The sequence below is a fragment of the Papaver somniferum genome, chromosome 9 (assembly GCF_003573695.1).
Source record: "Papaver somniferum cultivar HN1 chromosome 9, ASM357369v1, whole genome shotgun sequence".
NCBI lineage: Eukaryota > Viridiplantae > Streptophyta > Magnoliopsida > Ranunculales > Papaveraceae > Papaver > Papaver somniferum.
This window is the reverse complement of record NC_039366.1, coordinates 173,245,983-173,251,018: the sequence shown is the minus strand read 5'-3', so window position 1 is coordinate 173,251,018 and position 5,036 is coordinate 173,245,983.

Below are 5,036 nucleotides of genomic sequence, written 5' to 3'. Positions count from 1 at the left end.
TTTTTTTTTCAACTTCTCTTTTTTTTTTTCATGGTATCTCAATCACTCTAATTCACCCTAGCATTGGTAACAACTTGAATCGTGGGCCCCACCTATCACTTAGAGAAACATGGTTTAAAAACAAAATAAAATAAAAATAAAAATAGAAGTGAAAAGGACTCAAGGAGATATGGTGAAACTATCATGTTATTTCTAACACCTGAGCTCTGTGCTTTTATGAATAGACTCTTTAGATGTTTCCATCTATTCAGATTGGTTCATCAACTCCTACAACCACAGTCAGATTAGTGGTCATTCTGAAGCAAATGTGTCGATTCTAATTTCCTAAAGTACTTAGGCTTAGTCTCAGAACTTAATAAGTGACACATTTGAAATCTATACGTTCCCACAATTGGAAGAAAACTATTTGGTGGGAAAACAAAGTCAATCTGGGTATCATAGCCTGGGAAAACCACATCAACCATAGGATGGGTTTCTAACGACTGAACTTTTTTCAGGACATCATTAGGTTCGGGAAACCTAGTATGAAGATAATCTTGTAAGATGGTTGAGTCATGGATATTAAGTCCTATGTGAGGGGACTTTCTGAGAGTTAAAGGTAAATCACTAGGAAAGTGATAATCACCCCCAAACTTAGAGTTTTCAGTGTCTCTAGATAGACTAGTCACAATCTCCCTAATTTCTAGATCATCAGATTCTTGGAAGTGATCAATTGATTCTTCTAAGTTTTTATCAAGTAGTGCATCTTTACTCATCTCTACGGGTCTATGTTCTTCATTCAATATTATTGTTTCTAAGTCGCTAGACTCTAAAACAGCATTTTCAGAATAAACCCGTTCCTCTAAACCACTATCGGCTTCGTAATCAAAAGGAAATACCACATCGTCTAAAACGGTGGTATTCCTAATCAAATCCTCGTCCTCTTGAATAGGTGAATAATCATAAAAATTATTTGGATTTGAAGTAAAAATAATATAATCACTATAAAGCTCAATTGGATTACTAGATTCCTGATCACTATGCCTACATATTTCAGATTCTTCATCACTACTATCCTCATCATCATAATAGTACGAAGATGATTGAACCTTATATAAATAATTAGTGTTACCAATTATAACCTCGTTCTCTTGATTATGTAAATAACTATCTTCATTCTCAAGGGTATTATTGGATACACTATATTGGCAGTTCAAGTAAATTCGAGCAATTCTTTCGTTCGTCTCAGCTATCCGCTTGAGGTGGTCTTCTAAAGAAGTTTCACTCATTATTGTAGTTCTTTCGTCTATAATTATACTATTCATATCAGCTAACTTACGCGTCGACTCAGCTAACTTACGTGTTGACTCTAGTAAAGAGGAATTATCAGAAGGATCATAAAAAAGACTACTTTTCAATAGTTTGATTGTATCCTCTAGAGACGAAGAACTAGTACTATAATCTTCTTGCTCGTAAGACTGATACATGTGTGGATAGTAATTGGGCTCACCATGGTATGAACCATAACCTTTAAAAGGTTGGCGTTCCCAACTACTATTCCCACCATGGTCATAAAAATGATGATGTCCATATTCAAATTCAGGTCGATACTCATTGTATTGGCTTCTATCATACCAGTTCGACATTCTTAAGTGCAAGGGAAATTTAGACAATCACAAACAAGGATGACTCGACCAAATCAAACATATAGAATCTAGCAAACAAAAAGCATGATGGCTCCACTTAGATTGTTTTCTAGACCAGCTTCTATTCCTTCGAAAAGGAATTCGTTACAATTTGAGCACCCCCCTATGGAATCAATCCGAGCTAATGTAAGTTGAATCGAGGCGAGGGAATCTCAGTGGGGCTTTGATACCCAAGGCCTCACCGCTATCACAAGGCGGCGCAGTCACGCATTCAACTCACAGAAACCATCATGAACTTTGAAGTGTGCTTAAAGCGCAACCAATATTTTCGAACGAGTTTCCTATTAAGCTCGTTACCTTATTGGTCTCGTCCTATTCAAAATTTTAGGCTTAGGTTCGCGTTTGGTTTCGTTTTCCTAAGGCGGGCAAGAAGGAAACGGTGATGAAATCCGAGTCCTTATCTTGATTTGGCCAGGCCTTGCCCTTTACTAGGAAATTAAAAACAGTCCAAATTCGTCCTCAATCAATGAATCACCTTACGGAATACAGTAACTCGCTTACAGGAGATTCGCGAGTGTTTCGATGGACTTACCTCCCGTACCAGACGGGGGATGAACCGTTGAAGTCGACTCGGGCCACGACTCCTATGTCAGTGTGCGAACCCGAGGGGCCGAGACGATATCGTAATCGTCGTCCTTCCCTGCAAACAATTTAATTTTTTTTTATTATTAATAATAAGACCCTTCCGTAGGGTTAAAAAATAAAAATAAAAAAAATGTCCAAAAGTCCAGAATAAAGTCCAAATAAAAAGTCCAAAAATTACAACAATTATGAAAAATAAAGCCTATTTACAAATTCTAAAAATAAATAAATAAAAGCTATATACAAAAAAAATAATAATAATAAAAATTAAATCCTAAAAAAAAAATTATGTCTTTTTTTTTCTTCTCTTTTAGCTTTTAGATTTTAGCTTTAAGATTTTTGTTCCCAAGTCCTTAGTATTCCACTTTGAACCTGTAAATCAAAGACACAAAAAGAAACGTAAAAAGGAACAAATAATAATAAATAAAAAAAAATTAAACCTAAAAACAAATCTATATACAAGTCCGCGTCGGCGGCGCCATTTTGTTGTAATATTTCGATTGCGGTAAATAAGAGTTCGTTGCTCGGACTTGTAAAGATTTAAAAACAAAAATATATACAAAATATGTCACACGATCAAGAGATACTAGGACTCCGGATTCCACCATTAACCACATTCAATCAGTTCATATAACGATTCATAACTATTCTAGCTCTTTTGTTGACTCTTTTATTTGCCAAAATTAGATTTTGTAAAAAATCAATTGTAAATCACAAGCATGGTGCATCAAAAGCTCTTACGTCTAAGCATACACCATCAAACGAAATCACAATTAATTAATAAAAATCATAAAACGATGAAAAACAAGTGCAAAAGTCATAAAGAATCGATTATAGTTACCAAAAGTTTGTGAAATAAGGCTTCATCCTTCATCCCAGTATTGGGGTTTAGCTATTCATATCAAACACACACTCAAAATAATAATTCAAGCTCACAAGGTGTTTAAAAGATTGAAAAAGGATAAAACAGTGGATCTACGACCCACGCTGAGCGTCCAGAGAACAACGACAATACATTGCTGCTGTAAACAACGACACAAGCTAACTGATGTTGACGCTGCTGAAAATAAGACTGTCCTGGATAGTCTGTTCTTCGTGTTCTTCAAGCTCTTTAATGGCAGCAGCAGCAGCAGAACCCGTTCCTGGATATCGATTGTTTCTGCTCCTCATAGGCTCTGCTCGACCCCCAACTCTCGACCCCACCCTCTACCACTTCTCAACAGCCTTTATATACACAACAGGGTCCAAATAACTCGATTAAATCCGAGTTTATCTCCCTTTTTCTTCACGTGCAGTTGAGAGAGAAATCTCTTTTCTGTTGCTTTGTACGCGTCTGTTAGCTATAAAATAGCCACCAAAATCTTCCTATGACTTGAACAGGACCAAATACATAATTATCCAGCGTAAAAGTCTCCCAAAATCTCCACAAAATCTTCGACAGTGAACAGCAGGACACGTCTCTCTGCCTGGACTTTGATCTCTTCTTCCGGCTTATCCAGCCCAATTGGTTGGGTCTAATTGCTTGCAACAGGCCTGTTATGTCTTCTAGAGTCCATACGTACCAAATACATCCATTGAATCTCCTCAAAACTCGCTCAAATTCCACTTTCAAAACTGTTCTTCGCTGCTGCCATTTTTCCCGCCAATTTCTGTTTTGAATTTTGAGAAGGAAACTGACCTCCCCCTAATCCAGTTATGGTGTCCCTTTAGCACGTGCCCTGAAATGGGGTTCCCCTTATCCAACTTAGGAGTGCCTTTAGCAATTCTTCTGGGATGTTTTCCACACTTTTTCAGGGTTCCTCCGGGGTATTTCCGGTACACTTCTGGGGCATTTCCGGTACACTATCAACGGCAATACAAGGGCCACATTTTTAGCCAATTTTTGCCGCAAAGCCTTATTTATCCAAAAACACCTACAAAGAGATTAAAAACCAAAATAAGTACAACAATGGGCACTAACAATATACACAATTGAGATAAATTAGACACATAAATGCGTCTATCAAATACCCCCAAACTTATTATTCGCTAGTCCCGAGCAAATCAAAACTACAAAATAAAATCCTAACTCACTGTCGCAGGCATCATCGATTGCATTTAGCGTATGCAATAATCCTTTAAACCCCTAGGTGGCCCTAGTGGCCGAGTTATAGTTTCGGGAGGGCTTATCAGAGATATACCCACAAAACTTGTACTCCAGACCTTAGCTATCTACGCAGAACCTTGGAAGGCACTAAAGAATCTCCTTGGTTGGAATACTTATTGACTACAGGAAGAAGTACCCTGATGCGAAATTCCAATTGCTGTACACGAGTTTGCACTCAAGCATACTAAAATTCATATAAAGTGACAGAGCTCTACTCAGATAGTTGCACTATGGACATCATATTCGGAGTCAAAACTAATCACATGGATAGATCAAGAAGATGGATATAGAAAAACATATATGGTTTTGCTGTTTACTAAGTGAACGGCGTTTCCCATATCTGTCTGAAGGCCTCCGCCAAAATGAACCTATCCTAATGGATTGAGATACTAGTCTGACTAATATCAACACAACTGGCATATACAAGGGAACCAGTGATCGATAACCTAACTCTAGGTCAACACAACTTGCATATACAAGGGAACCAGTGGTCGAATTTATTGAATTTATTCCTTTTGGTCAAATGGTCTGGTCTCAATTTATTTTTCTTTTTATTTATTTTTTTTTTATTACATTTTTTTTTCTCTTTTTTTTCTCTTTTTTTTTTTAACTTCTCTTTTTTT